Genomic DNA, 16053 nt, shown 5'->3' on the forward strand with positions numbered 1-16053 from the left:
AACTTTTGTGGACCAAAAAAAGGGGGGGAGTTCTATGGCAAATAACCTCACAGGGTGATCTGATCATAAATTTCTTTTTTTAAATATATTTTTTATTGATTTCGGAAAGGGAGAGAGAGATAGAAACATCAATGATGAGAGAAAATCATTGATCGGCTGCCTCCTGCACGCCTCACACTAGGGCATGTTCCCTAACTGGGAAATCGAACCATGACCCCTTGGTTCATAGATTGATGCTCAACTATTAAGCCATGCCGACTGGGTAACATAAGTGACTTTTTAATGTGTAAAACAGTGCCAGATTTTTCTTTGGGCCCCTTGTAGATGTATGTGAATTGTTCAAGTATGTCCTACATTGGATATTTGTTCGGGTAAGACTTCTCTAATGGAGAAGTTGGCCTTGCTCAGAAATCAATCATGATTTGTAGGATGATGTCAGTGAGTTTCCTTGGGTTTTTTTTGGTTTATTTGCTTTGGGGTGTGTTGTTTTTTGTGTGTGTTTGGGGGTTTTGTTTGTTTGTTTGTTTTTGGCTAATTCCAAAACATAGAAGGATTTTATCTGTCTAGATCTGTGGTCGGCAAACTGCGGCTCGCAAGCCACATGCGGCTCTTTGGCCCCTTGAGTGTGGCTCTTCCACAAAATACCACGTGCGGTTGAAACCTCGTGGCCCATGCACAGAAGTCGGTATTTTGTGGAAGAGCCACATTCAAGGGGCCAAAGAGCCGCATGTGGCTCGCGAGCCGCAGTTTGCCAACCACGGGTCTAGAGCATAGAAAAGGAGAGTTAAATAGCAGTATCTTGTCAGAGATTGACCAGCATTGATCAGGGTAACCCTGCTCAGTATACAAATGCTCCAGTGTCGCTCTAGCCGGTTTGGCTCAGTGGATAGAGTGTCACTCTGCGGACTGAAAGGTCCCAGATTTGATTCCAGTCAAGGGCAGGTGCCTGGGTTGTGGGCTTGATCCCCATTAGGGGACGTGCAGGAGGCAGCCAATCAATGATTCTCTCTCGGCATTGATGTTTCTATCTCTTCTCCCTTCCTCTCTGAAATCAATAAAGATATATTTTTTAAAAAATGCTCCAGTCTCAGTTCAATTCAGTAAAATATATATTCCTGTAATTTATATTGGGGTCTTAAGGGAGCCCGGTAAACAGCATTTTTCTTCTTCTCTGGCCAAATTGAGAATAAAGGGCAAGCACGAGGTAAATAACAACTCAGACGTCACCTTGAACTGATAAGGGCTGAGGAATGTAGTTTATGAGAACCAACCTGACCTGTCACCTGAATCCCTGAATTAGATCGACTTCCCCATCCTGTTCCACAGGCAACATAGGGCTTCATTCTTGTGTGGGTCCATAGGCACTTCTGCTTTGATGGGTCCTTCTTCCATAAAAAGCATTTAAAATTATACTTTATGACTGCACTAATATAAATAAAAATATATTAATATATTTTTAAACATCTTCTTTTCCCTACAAGTTCATATTTTTTATTTCTGATTTTAAATTAAAACAAAACATCTTAAGGGCCTCTGAAAGTATCCTGGACCCTAGACACTGCCCACTATGCCTAATGGAGAAGTTGGCCTTGCTCAACAGTGGGCCAAATGGGTCTTAAATCCTGGATGAGGTATGTACTCTTTGAGAGCAGCCTTACTCAAGAAAGAGAAAAGAGAGGAAAGGAGGCAAGGTGCCTAGGTTGTTCTTCCTGAACTTACCAGTCAGATGGGTAAAGAATAGTGAGAAGCCAGGAATTACACCATCCTAGTTCAAGCCAATATAAAAGAAATATCAGTAGAGAAAAAGCAACCCTCTCTTAGCAAGTCTGTTCTTACTACTTAGTTGGGTGCATTCAGTTATAATTTGATAATCCTGTCCTATAAGATTACCCACCTAACTTTTTGCTCCAGATTCCTGTTTACCAGAAAACTTTCTGACTAGAGCTATATGGCTTCCCATATAGATTTTCCTACCAAGAAAGAATGTATCAAGTAGCCAATAAGAATACAGCATGCTTTCTGTTCACATTAATCATTGTAAATTAATAAATTAGCATTCTGGTTTATATATTATTCTCACAAGAAATTGGTTGGCGTGGGACTCTGAATTCATTTAACTCATTCATTTAACTGACTTGACCATGTTACTGAGCCAGAAAAGCTGAGGTTCAAAATCTGAACCATCGATGGCTTAATCTAAGGTACTACAACCTGAGAGAACCCCACCTCAGTGGCCAACAAGTTTTTGTTAGCTGTAGTTCAATTTTCCCATTCTCTAACCACAACACACCCTTCTGTCCTCACACTGCTTCTAATAAGAATGTATTCTTAAATTAGATGAGTAGGAGTCAGGAGGAAAATAACATTCTGGCAAAAATTTTTCACAACTATTGTTTTCTTCCAGTTCTAACCAGTGTCAAGGGATTAAGAATACATTACTTTTCTCCATGACTCATAATTAGGGAAGCATTAATCAGCATCAATTAGTTCTGTATAAAACAAATCATATCCATTACAAATTATCCACTAGAAATGTCCATTTGGTCGTAACCATCCCCATGGCCAGACAAGATGTCATCTTGAATCACGATCAAGAAGAACTGGTGACAACAGTTTACAATGGAACATGTCGATGTTATATTCTTTCATTAAATATACATTAAGAGCCAACAATGTGTGCCGGTCAGTGTGTGCCTCACATAATTGGGAGCTGAAAAGCATTACTTAGCTGTCTTCCCAGAAAAAAAAAAAGGGAACAGACTTTGGAGAATATATATTAATTTCTGACTCAACACTGGGATTATTACCCCCATTTTCTAAGGAAACAGGCACCAAGATAGTAAGTAACTTGCCTAAGGTCATATCTAAAAAGATATAACCACATTATAGTCATGATTCAAACCCTAGCCTGTCCAATTCAATAAGCATTTTTTATTCCCTATTCTGTGGCAGGCCCTGTGATGGGCATTGAGGGTACAGCTACGGTCTTCCCTTGAAGAACTCCATCAGCTTCCTGCCAACAAGCCAGTAACCCTACCTGAGTGACCATCCATGCCTTCTGCCAGCCCTCTTGGTTGCAGGGGAGAGGCATAGCTCCTCCTAACTCAGGCTACTTTTTCATTTGTGCTCTAGATCACACCCTTCACCTTTATTCTTTTTTTTTACTTTTTTTAAAAAATATCTTCAGACTTACAGAAAAGTTACCCAAAAATGGACAGTATTCATGTATACCCTTCATCCAAAATTCCTCTAATGTTAACAATTTCCATAACCACACTACAGTGATCAAAACAGGGAAGTTAACGTTGCTACAATACGATTAACTAAACTACAGCCTTATTCAGATTTTACCGGTGTTTCCACTAATGTCCTTTTTCTGTCCCAGGATCCAATCCAGAATCCCATACTGCATTTGGTTGTTGTATTTTCTTAGTCTCCTCCAAACTATAACAGTTCCTCAGTCTTTCCTTGTCTTTCATGACCTTGACACTTTTGATGAGTGTTGGTAGTCTTTTGGTAGAATGTCTCTCAATTTGGTTTATCTGGTATCCTATATAATAAAAGCCTAATATGCAAATCGACCAAACAGCGGAATGACCAGTAGAATGACTGGTTGCTATGACATGCACTGACCATCAGGAGATAGATGCTCAACACAGGAGCTGCCTTCAGCCCACAGGCCCCAGGCCAGCCAAGGTGGGTGCCAGACGGGGCCCCCTGATCACCCCGCCAGTCACCCAATAGATCTGCCCTGATTGCCAGCCAGACCTAGGGACCCTACCCATGCATGAATTTTGTGCACCAGGTCTCTAGTCCTATATAATAAAGAGCTAATATGCAAATGGTCATCACGCCCTCATGTCATCACGCCCTCATGCCGTCACGTCTTAACTGCTCAGACACTCAACACTGGGGAGAGAGGAATGGGGACCAGCCAGGCACAAATGAGCTCACGAGAGAAGAATGGGACCAGCCAGGCTGTGGCCCAGGAGAGGGACAAGCTGCCCACTCCACAGTCCTCCCCTTAAGTATGGGGTAGATTTGGTGACTCAGTTTTAATGAATAGAATGTGGTAGAAGTGATGAGGCATAACTTCTAAGACTAGGTCATAAAAAGCATTGTGGCTTCCTTGCTCTATCTAGGATCACGTGCTCTGGGGGAAGCTTCCACATTTCAAAGATCCTCACCCCACTGGGAGACTCGTGTGGTGAGGAAATGAGGCCTCCTGCCAACAGCCATGTGAGTGAGTCATCTTGAAAGCAGATCCTCCAGTCAAGTTTGTCAAGCCTCCAGGTGCCTGCAGCCCCAGCCAATAACTTGATGGCAACCACATGAGAGATCCTGAGACACAACTACTCAATGAAGTCACTTCCAAATTCCTGACCACAGAAACTGTGAAAGTATAAAAATTTGTTTCTGAAGTCACCAAATTTGGGGGCTTAACAATAGAAAACTAATACAATATGACATGCTACCTATAATCTCCAAGGCAAACATTATAAAATTTAATCTAGCTCACTAATTCCTAGTTATTCTTATCCTTATCCTTGTCAGTTTCAAAATCATGTTTCCAGGCTTCCTTAACTATTAATTATGTCCTCCCTGTTGCCACAATAGCACATATTCATGTAATTGAATTGTTTGCATAATCCCCCAGACTTTAATTTCATTGGATCAGGCCAGCAGGGGAGGGCAGTTAGGGGGATCGGACCGGCGGGGGAGGGAAGTTAGGTTGATCAGGCCTGCAGGCAGGAAATCCGTTAGGAGCCAGTGGTCCCGGATTGTGAGAGGGATGTCCAACAGTTGGACATCCCCCAAGGGGTCCCGGATTAGAGAGGGTACAGGCCAGACTGAGGGACACCCCCCCTCCCGTGCATAAATTTTGTGCACCAGGCCTCTAGTAAATAAATATTTGGGGAGCCCTACCTGGTTTGGCTAAGTGGATAGAGCGTCGGCCTGCAGACTGAAGAGTCCCAGATTCAATTCTGGTCAAGGGTACATACCCAGGTTGCTGGCTCGATCCCCAGTAGAGGCGTGCAGGAGGCAGCCAATCAATGATTCTTATCATTGATGTTTCTATCTCTCCCTCTCGCTTCCTCTCTGAAATCAATAAAAATATATTTTAAAAAATATTTGGGGCCCTAACTGGTTTGGCTCAGTGGATAGAGTATCAGCCTGTGGACTGATTGTTCCCAGGTTCCATTCCTGTCAAGGGTCTGGTCAAGGGCATATACCTTGGTTGCAGGCACATCCCCGTTGGGGATTGTGCGGGAGGCGGCTGATCGATGTTTCTCTCTCATCTATGTTTCTAACTCTCTACCCCTCTCCCTTCCTCTCTGTAAAAAATCAATAGAATGTACTTAAAAAAAGAAAAAAAACCCATGTGTGCAGAGGCTGCTGTGAACACACAGAGGAATGGCATTTAATTCAATCTGTGTCACTCCCTTACTGTGTGACTTTTGGCAAGTTACTTAATCTCTCTCTCTCTGTCTTTGGCTCTTTCTAAAGGACAATTTCCGTATGCATAAAATTGGGATAGTAACAGTTCCTGCCTCATAGGATTGTGTTAAGCTAATACCTAGTTAAAATACAATAAAACTGGAAATTTAGAGAACTCCATGAGAAATGAATGCTTGGGTAAAGTCTCAAAGCAGCAGTAAAAATCAGACAAAAAAGGGGGTGGGGGAATCTAGGCAGAGAGAAAAGCAGAATCAAATGTTCAGAGGATACAGATAGCAATGTAGATGCAGAAAACTTCATGCAGTTTAGTATGGCTGGAGTGTAAAGTGCAAAGAAGCAGAGTGATACAACATGAAGCTAGAGAGACAGGGAGGTAAGGATAGTTACGTGGAAGGCTTACACCTTTGGCATTTATTCTGAAAAGACATTGGAACCACTGAATGGAAGTGAGTTGGTCATATTTGCATTTTGAACATTTTCTGAATTACTTAAAAGTCAAAAATCTGCACATCCACAAAGTTGGCTATCATCAAAAAGATTAACAAAGCTGTTGGGGGGGATCCATCATGGGGGGTGGAGGAATTGAGCAAAAAAGAGAAAAAAACTTCATGGACAAGGACAACAGTGTGGTGATTGCTGGGGGGTGGGGTAGAGGAGGGTATAGGGGGAATAAATGGTGATGGATTAGACTTGATTTGGGTAGTGAACACACAATACAGTGTACAGATGATGTGTTGTAGAAATATTAAAAAAAGATGGACAATAATGAGCATTGGCAAGAATGTAGAGAAATTAGAACCCTCATACATTGCTGTTGGGAATGTAAAATAATGCAGCTGCTTTGGAAAAAGAGTCTGGCAGTTCCTCAAAAAGTTAAACGTAGAGTTACAATATAACCTAGCAATTCCATTCCCACATATATACCCAAGAGAAATGAAAACACGATTTGTCCTCTTAAAAATGTGTGCATGAACATTCATAACAGCATTATTCATAATAGACAAAAAGTGGAAACAACCCAATAGGTAGATAAAATATGGTATAGCTGTAAAAGAGAACCACAAAATTTGACCATAAGTGAAAGAAGGCCACATATTATTCTATTTTTATGTAAAGTCTAGAATAGGCAAGTCTGTAGAGACAGACTATAGATTAGTAAATTGCCTAGAGCTAGGGCAGGGTGGAATAGAGAGTGAGTGCTAATGGGTATGGAGTTTCATTTTTAGATCATGATAAGGTTCCAAACTTAGATTATGGTGATGGTTGCACAATTCTGTGAATATATTAAAACCACTGCACACTTGAAATGGGTGAATTTTATGGTGTGTTAATATCTCAAAAAATGTTTTTCCTTACAAAGCTAATACTCTTTCCAATAGACTACTGTGTTGCATGGTTATTTCTATTATTATTCTTTTATAGGTTTCTCTTAAATATATGTGACATAACGCCATAGTGTTACCAGTGAGACAAGGAGACCGCAGTTCTTATCTTCTTGAAGGAAATATTTCAATCAAGAGACAGAAGGAAAGATTTTGTTATGCCCAGATTTCAGGATCCCCAAGAAACCACACCAAGGAGCCAGCCATGTCCGATGCAAAAGCATAAGAGTCTTTATTCGAGCTAGCTCGGCTCCCCGACCTTGCCAACACAGCAGCAGGAAGCAGAGAGAGAGAGAACTCTGTGTGGAGAGGGGTTTTATAGGGGGTTGGAGTAAGGGGAGGAGAAAGGGCTGTGGCCTTGCTGATTGGCCAGGCGCAAGTCGGTGTCTTGTTCCTGGGTGTGGCTAGCAGAGGCTTAGACTTCCAGGAAGAAGCTCCTTGCCAAGCACATGGCCAAGGTAAGATGGAGGGCGTAGCATTTACCCTGGGGCAAGATGGAAGGTGTAGCCCTTACCCTGGGGCAAGATGGAGGGCCTAGCCCTCGCCCTTTCAGATTTCAATCAAGAAACAAAGTGTAGCCCTAGCCGGTTTGGCTCAGTGGATAGAGCGGCGGCCTGTGAACTGAAGGGTCCCAGGTTTGATTCCGGTCAAGGCCAAATGCCCAGGTTGTGGGCTCGATCCCCGGTTGGGGGCAGGCAGGAGGCAGCCGATCAATGATTCTCTCTCATCATTGGTGTTTCTATATCTCTCTCCTTCTCCCTTCCTCTCTGAAATCAATAAAAATCTATGAAAGAAAGAAAGAAAGAAAGAAAGAAAGAAAGAAAGAAAGAAAGAAAGAAAGAAAGAAAGAAAGAAAGACAAATAAGAATTTATTGACCACAGCAAAAATACCCTTAAGACAGTGAAACTAGGAAGGGCATAGAAAAAGCAACAGGAGAGCCCTAGGCTGGGCTGCTTTGGCTCCTGGGAAGTCAAAGAAAAGGGGGCCTTGGAGACAGGTTCAGGAGGTTAGCCCAGGACAAGCCGCTGCTGCCCTTTTATTTATTTTTATTTTTTTAATTAAGTTATTACATATGTGTCCTTATCCCCACGTTACCCCCTATCCCCCCCACTCATGCCCTCACCCCCCTGTTGTCCGAGTCCATTGGTTAGGCCCATATGCTTGCATATAAGTCCCTTGGTTGATCTCTTGCTCTCCTGGTTGCAAGTCTCATGGGGTCCCTTGGAGTTTAGGACATACTTGCCTGTGAGGGAAGGAGAGAGGGAAGGGAATGGGAGGGGCATGTTGGGACTGTCATTGTCAAGGGTTTTAAAGGCTGGGTGTTTAAAGGAAGTCTTAGAGGAGGATCAATAGAATATTCATCAGCTTTATGCTGATGTGACAAAAAGATTTATTCTCTTAATTTGTCTGTCCTTGGGTGTGGTTGGCAAAGGGCACTAGTTGGATTTCTGTTGCCTGTCTCCCTGAGTAGGGTGAGTTAAGCTATTTACACTCTGATTGGAGAGAAGTGCAAACCATTTCTCTTAAGTGTCCTTGGTTTAGGGAAGATAGGATTTACTAGGAGGCTGCAAACTGCTGTTTAACTATCTGTCTTAGTTTCCCTATTCCTCTTGTCCTGGAATTTTCCTAGCTTCTTACTATCATATAACACAACCAACTGAGCCACCCAGCCAGGGCAATAATGTGACAACTTTTGTAAAATATAATAAAAATTAACTATTAGAAATGATTTTAAATAAACAAGACATCAAAAATATAAGCTCGTGGTTTTATGGTTTTGTTTCATTTTTTGGTGTTTTTTTTTTAAATATATTTTTATTGACTTCAGAGAGAGAGGGAGAGAGATAGAAACATCAATGATGAGAGAGAATCATTGATCAGCTGCCTCCTGCACACCCCCCATGTGGGTTTGAGCCCACAACCTAGGCATGTGCCCTTGACCGGAATGGAACCTGCAACTCATCAGTCCACAGGCTGACGATGCTCTATCCACTGAGCCAAACTGGCTAGGGCTAAGCTCCTGGGGGTTTTTTGTTGTTGTTTTTTAACTTTTTGTTGTTAATCCTCACCCAAGGATATTTTCCACTGTTTTTAGAGAGAATAGAAGGGAGGTAAGACAGAGAGAAGCATCATTGACACATCATTGATTGCCTCCTGCATGTGCCATTGTAAAGACTTTGGCTTTTGCTCTGAGGGCAGATCTGACTCTAGGTTTCTGTTTATTTGTTTGTTTTTTGTTAATCCTCACTGGAGGGTATTTTTCCCATTGATTTCTAGGGAGAGTGGATGAGAGAGGAAAAGACAGAGAGAAACACACCGACTATTTGCCTCCTGCATGAGCCTCGACCAGGGCCTGAGCCAGGGAGGAACCTGCAACCAAGGTACGTGCCCTTGACTAGAATCAAACCCATGACTCTTTGGTCCGCAGGCCGACGCTCTATCCACTGAGCCAAACCAGGCAGGGCTGTTTTTATTTATTTATTTATTTAGTTATTGGGGGGGGGGGGGGGCTGTTTTTATTATTAAATTCAACAGACATGAATTTTTCTGTCTATATATAATTATGCTATAACTGTTTCTAAATGCTTGTTCTGAATTTCCATAATTATCTGGATATAAACAGGCAATACTGGTTTAATAACTAACTCTAGTCTAATCCAGAGTGCTCACGGAGACTTTGAGTAGCACTCTCTCTGGATCTTCCTCAAGGGTGTGTTATGGCAAGTAAGGTGAGGTCACCACTGTGTCTTTATTCAGTGGTGTCTCTACGGCCTATAGGCAAGAGCATCCCAAAATAGTTAAGACTTCCTATAAACATACCAAGACTGAGAATGCCTTCACATGACTGTTCTTCACTGTGGAAGTGCCCAGTGGTCTGAAAGACTCCTTTGTATCACCATAGTTAGTTAAAACGAGAACTCAAAAGGTTTTTAAAAATTCACTCTCATTTCATCAGAGTGCCCTGAAGCAGCCCAAAATACCTTCCTCCTCTACCCCCCTCTCAGCCAACAAAAATCTTGTAATCAGGGAGGATCCTTTTCTGATTCGTTCCCTGTGTAAGAGTGGGTGTAGAAACACCTGAAGAATTTTTACTTCTTTTAATTCGCCTCAAGGTTTTTAGCAGAAAAATCAACACCAGGGAATTTAGAGGACAGGCTTCTGATTCTGCAGATGCCACATATTCTTGGTAAGAAAAGTTGTGGAACTAAGTATTATGGCGGTGTCACACCTCTCCTTTTATAGTTTACACGCTTCAGTAAAGCTCTGGCATCTCTATTATATCGGGAGGAACTCACAAGAGAACCCAAGCCTATATTACCCTAGAAGAGACCAACTCTTGCCACGAACAGAGGAGAGAACTCAGGAATACCAGTATAGGAGCTCTTAGAAGGGCAAACTGATGGGATTTGTCTTGAAGCTGAAAGCTTGCATACCAAGCAAGCTGCTTTTACTTAGATTGTATGTTTGTCATAATTTATGGGGGTAGGGGGTGTAGCTGATGAAAAATGTAATACCATCCATCCCCAGGGCTAGGATTAGGGTGAAGCAAGTAAGTCACTTAATTAAGGTATAAAAAAAAATGTTTTAAGGGTGTAAAATTTAAGGGATGCCAAAAAACTCAGTAATCAAGATAAATTGTATTTTAATGATGCAATATTTTAAAATCTTTTTAAAATATATATTTTTTATTGATTTCAGAGAGGAAGGGAGAGGGAGAGAGAGATAGAAACATCAATGATGAGAGAGAATCATTGATCGGCTGCCTCCTGCACACCCCACACTGGGCATCCAGCCTGAAACCTGGGCATGTGCCCTGAGCAGGAATTGAACGGTGACCTCCTGACTCATAGGTCGATGCTCAACCACTGAACCACGCTGGTGGGGCTGCAATATTTTTTATTTAAAAAATTTAAATTGGCCCTATCCGGTTTGGCACAGTGGATATAGAGCATCGGCCTGCAAACTGAAGGGTCCCAGATTCCATTCAGGTCAAGGGCACATACCTATTTCCGTGCAGTGGTTGCAGGCTCCTCCCCAGCCTGGGCCCTGGTTGGGGCATGTTCAGGAGGCAACAAATGGATGTGTCTCTCTTACATCAATGTTTCTCTCTGTCTTTCCCTCTCTCATCCACTCTCTCTAAAAAATCAATGGAAAAATATCCTCGGGTGAGAATTTAAAAAAATATATATATCTGATGCAAACCCCCCCACAATGAACAAAATATCAACATTTTAAATAAAGATAGAGTCAGTACTACTAATTTTCTTTTTTGCCTCAGACTCCAATATAGCTAGCCACAGCGCTGCTTGACACTGCCACTGTCCAAAGAGAACGTGTGGACAGAACTGCTTTCAGACTACTTCTGTAATTGTTTTTCCACGTAAGTTTGCATAGCCAGGATCACAGCAACTGCTAGGATGTCACCTCCACAATTGCCAGGATTAAGATGGCTGAGCATTGACCTTTCTAACCTCTTCTTTTGAAAATCTCCTCCCAATACAATCAGAACAAGAAACAGAAACACAAAGCCCATCTTCAACAAAACTGGGAAATATCTGCACCCGGAACCCCACAACGTAGGAAGACAAAGAGCAGGTGGAAAAATAGCAGCTAAATTGGCAGAGCAGAGGAAGCCAAATTTTGTTGGAGAACACCCTTCAAGAAGCAAGACAGCCCGGCCGGTGTGGCTCAGTGTCTGAGCATCGACCTATGACCCAGGAGGTCAAGGTTCGATTCCCATCAGGGCACCTGCCCCGGTTGCAGGCTAACCCCATGTCCAGCATGTGGGAAGATGATTCTCTCTCATCGCTGATTTCTCTCTCTCTCTCCCTCCACCTTGCTCTCTGAAATTAATAAAAATATATATTAAAACAAAAAAAGAGCCGAAACCGGTTTGGCTCAGTGGATAGAGCGTTGGCCTGCAGACTGAAAGGTCCCAGGTTCGATTCCGGTGAAGGGCATGTACCTGGGTTGCAGGCACATCCCCAGTAGGAGATGTGCAGGAGGCAGCTGATGGATGTTTCTCTCTCATCGATGTTTCTAACTCTCTATCTCTCTCCCTTCCTCTCTGTAAAAAATCAATAAAATATATTTATGCTGGGGTCCAACCCCAGCAGGTCCAGGGGTCCCCAAAGGTGTGGATGGAGTTGGCGAAGAAGGAATGACACGGAGACAGCCTTCAGTTGATCAGCAGCCTAGCCAGGATCTCTAGTCAGGATCTCCAGCCAAGTTCTGGTCAGGATCTCCAGCGAAGTTCTGGTGTTTATTGTCTTGTTACATCTGTATTTATACCAGTTGATTTTAATCCTGTCAATTTCTATTGCAAAGGTTAGGGCATTTCTTATCTCCATTCCAGGGAGTAAAGATTATGTAGCTTAAGCGTGATTGTTTGTAGTTAAAGTGATTAACTACCCGCCTGGAACTTAGTTAAGGGGTTTTATTCCCTCCCTAACTTCAGGGAAAAATCCCTACCTGGGGAACAACCTTTCTCAGAGAGGTGACCTTGGTTAAAACACATAGTGCTAAGGGGAGCAAACATATTAAGAACAGTATGCTATATACGCCAGGTCCCTTGAAACATATGCTGTGCAGATGTTTCTTTCCTGCAGCGACTGTGTCAAGCAGCAAGGATGGACCGGCTTCTGGCATATTTAAAAAAAAAAAAAAAAAGAAGCAAGACAACCCATCCCAGGAAGGCCTAGGAATTGAAGCCTGAAGCCTGTGGCCTGGAAGACAGGGGTAGGAATAGGCATTGAAAGCAATGGCGGGTGTGTGAAATCACTGATAAGGAAGCCGTTAGCCCTGCAAGCCCTTCCCCACTCCCGTAAGTACTTTATTTGGGGAGGGGAGAAACTCTCCCAGGCTTCTCCGGGGAGCACCAGGTAGGAAGAGTGCAGGGTGAGGAATGAAGAAAGCCTGTGTACTGAGCTGTGAAATGCTTCTGTTCCCTGTGCTGTGGCACCAACAGCCAGGCTCATCCTTCCCAGACAGCAGATTAGAGGCTTTTGCTCTAAAGACATGAAATTGTTGCAGAGAAAATACCTATAGGTACTGACATTGGAGGACCACACCCACACCCACACCCATGAACTGGCTGACTGCCACCTCCATCCTATCTAATAAAGAGGGAATATGCTAATTGACCATCACACCCTCACAAGATGGTGGCGCCCACAGCCACAAGATGGCGGCACCCAGTCCCCTCAGTCCCACCTCATCCAGCCCCAGTCCCCTCAGCCCTGCAGGGGAAGGCAGTTGGGGGTGATCAGGCTGGCAGAGGCGAGCAGTTGGAGGCAATCAGGCCGGCAGGGGAGGGCAGTTGGGGACAATCATGCCAACAGGGGAGCAGTTAGGGGGGTATCAGGCTGGCAGGCAGAGTGGTTAGGGGCAATCAGGCAGGCAGGCAGGCAGGCGAGTGATTAGGAGCCAGCAGTCCCGGATTGTGAGAGGGAAGTCCTAAACCGGCAGTCGGACATCCCCCAAGGGGTCCCAGATTGGAGAGAGTGAAGGCTGGGCTAAGGGACACCCCCCCCCCCCGCATGAATTTCATGCACCAGGCCTCTAGTCTAAAAATAAGCCCCAAAACTGACAAGACCTGCCCACTCGCACAGTTTACCATCAGCTTTGCAGTGATTCATTTTAAAATCTGAACAAGCATTCAAGGATCACCAGATCTTTGAGGAGATTCCAACCATAAAGACAGAGAGCAAAATAAATAAACTAGAAGGAGAAAAAAAGAACTCAGAGGGAACAGATAATACAGACAGAAGAATTTTTCAAAAAGTAAATTAATATTCTCAGTGAGATAAGATTTTTACACCCATGAAAATAAGACTAAAATCTACCAGAAAGGGAGGAAGGAAAGAAGAGAGAGGGAGAGAAATGAAACCTTTCAGCGTTGCCAATGCGCCCACAGAGATGCCCCGCCCCGAGTCGACAGACCACGTGACATCCGGACCCCCTCTAGAAGTTTTTATTTATTTATTTTATTTTTTAAATATATGTTTATTGATTTCAGAGAGGAAGAGAGAGGGAGAGAGAGATCGAAACATCAATGATGAGAGAGAACCATTGATCAACTGCCTCCTGCACGCCCCCTACTGGGGTTCAAGCCTGCAACCCAGGCACGTGCCCCTGACCGGAATCGAACCCGGGACCCTTCAGTCTGTAGGCTGACCCTCTATCCACTGAGCAAAACCGGCCAGGACTCTAAAAGTTTTTAAAGAAAAATATAAAGACCACATATATAAGACTGGGTGTTAGACTAGTATTGAATTTCTTCACAACATTGGATGCTAGAAGACAATGGATCAGTATCCTCAAAATTCAAAAACAATTTTTAATTTAGATATATTTAGAAATGCATATTATCAAAATGTTTATCTTCTTTGCACCGTTTGTCAGGATTTTATTGGAGATGCACTCCAGCAAAATAAGAGAATAAACCAAGAAAGAGTAAGTCTTCAGATCTGGGAAACTGGGTAGTCCAAGGATGACTGCTTTGCAATAGTTCTAGAAAGAAATCAGTACAGATCGGAGTAGGAGGACAGACACCTCCAGGAAGGAAGTCTACATGGAGAGGGAATGGCAATGATAGTGTGAAAAATAAAAATCACAGAGGGAGGATGAGAAAGGAGTTTTTCTGAACCTGGTCAAAGGTTCAAATAAAATTAAGTATAAGGGTAAAAAGGGAGATAAGAGAGATACATATAATTATTCTACATTTTTAGGCTCAGCAGCAAACAATATTTACATGCTAGTGGTATTGAAAACTCTGGAAAATTAAGGAGGAATCCCATGTTTTCCTAAATAAGAAAAGCTTATATACTTAAAGATATCCTTCCCAGTAACTAATTATAAAATCAAATTTTGCAAACAATCTAAATGTCCAATAAGAGGGAAATCGTTAAATAAATTATGACATATCACTTGATTACTTGGAATTTAAATGAATAACATTACAGTCTTTTCCACACATTAAGGACTCATTACAGAACCTGCTTTAAGAACAGCTTGTTACATTGAAAGGAGGAATTGAGGAAAGAATGAAAGTGGCTTGTGTGTTACTGTGGGAAACTAAAACTAAATTCCTTGTAGATTTCAATAAAATAAATTTAAAAACAGGCAGCCTCAGAGCCCCACATGGTTAGTATTTAGTAGTGTCAGTACAAAGTAGGAAACAGAAGGTAAACGTTTTGGTAAACTTGTGTCTGGATGGCTTTGGGAAGAAAGACGCAAGGGTGGGTAATACCATGATGTCAAACTCGTCCAGCCTGGAAAGAGACGGATGATTGGGGCAATGTTGACCTCCCTCAAGAGTGACCTGATTCGTTGTGCAATAGGAAACAAGTGGAGAAAGATCTTGGAGATGGCTCACATTCCCCTCTATGTAAGACAAGGTCCTCAGCCAAACAAAGATGCTACTTTTCTACCCCAGCAGCTCCAGGCATGAAGTCCTGGCTGCTTCTGAACAAGGTCAGTGAGGCAAGGAGCCAGGGATCCTTGGAAAACCTGCTGATGACTCCAAGCCCCAGAGGCCCCAAAGTCCTCTGCCAGAGCTCTGGACCTTATGCAATAGGCCTGATAAATGGTTTTCACAGAAGTGCCCTAAATGCCTGAGAATCTGATGAGCTTTGGCTCTATATTACTCTCCAACCCCCCAAACAAGACAAAAGCATATGTGAGAAGTACAAGAGTCTATATTACATTTTCTTGTCTTAAGACTACTTTGAAACAAAAATTGCTCCAACTCCCTTCAGCCAAAAAAAGAAAATTCACTATAATGATGCAGAGGATTCTCTTGAACCCATGGGTTGTAATTGTAGCCTAAAATGCCCTCTTAATCTTTCCTTGCCTCTCTCCCTCTCTCCACTCCTCCCTCCCTCTCTCTTTCCCTCTCTCCCTCCTTTTCTTTATTCTTCTCTTCCTTCCTCCATCTCTCTCTCCCTCCCTCTCTTCCTTCTCTCTCTCTCCCTTTAGACTTGCCCTTCGTTCTCTCCTTGGGTCTGCCTCATTCTTTCCCTCCTCCCACCCATTGGCAACCCTGAGAGGTTGTTTCCTGCTTCAGAGAATTGTACTCTGTCCACACTCCCTCCCTCAATTCTGCTGAATAAAATTCTCTGTGGTTTATCATATTGACCACTTTTGGCCAGTATGTTGAACTCAGTGGCTCAATTGAACTTCTCTGGCACACCAACCAGTCTGGCAAAA

At 42.9% G+C, this 16053-nt stretch overlaps 1 long non-coding RNA gene across 1 annotated transcript; it reads left to right on the forward strand.

Annotated features, from left to right (window-relative positions):
• Positions 1–7279: 7279 nt before the first annotated feature.
• LOC106697130 lies at positions 7280–11667 on the forward strand. The gene is made up of 3 exons (XR_001348159.2): positions 7280–7300; positions 11123–11224; positions 11351–11667. It is a non-coding gene; the product is annotated as an uncharacterized LOC106697130 (long non-coding RNA).
• The last annotated feature ends 4386 nt before the right edge of the window (positions 11668–16053 follow it).

Source organism: Myotis lucifugus, unplaced genomic scaffold (assembly GCF_000147115.1).
Source record: "Myotis lucifugus unplaced genomic scaffold, Myoluc2.0 scaffold_48, whole genome shotgun sequence".
Lineage (NCBI taxonomy): Eukaryota > Metazoa > Chordata > Mammalia > Chiroptera > Vespertilionidae > Myotis > Myotis lucifugus.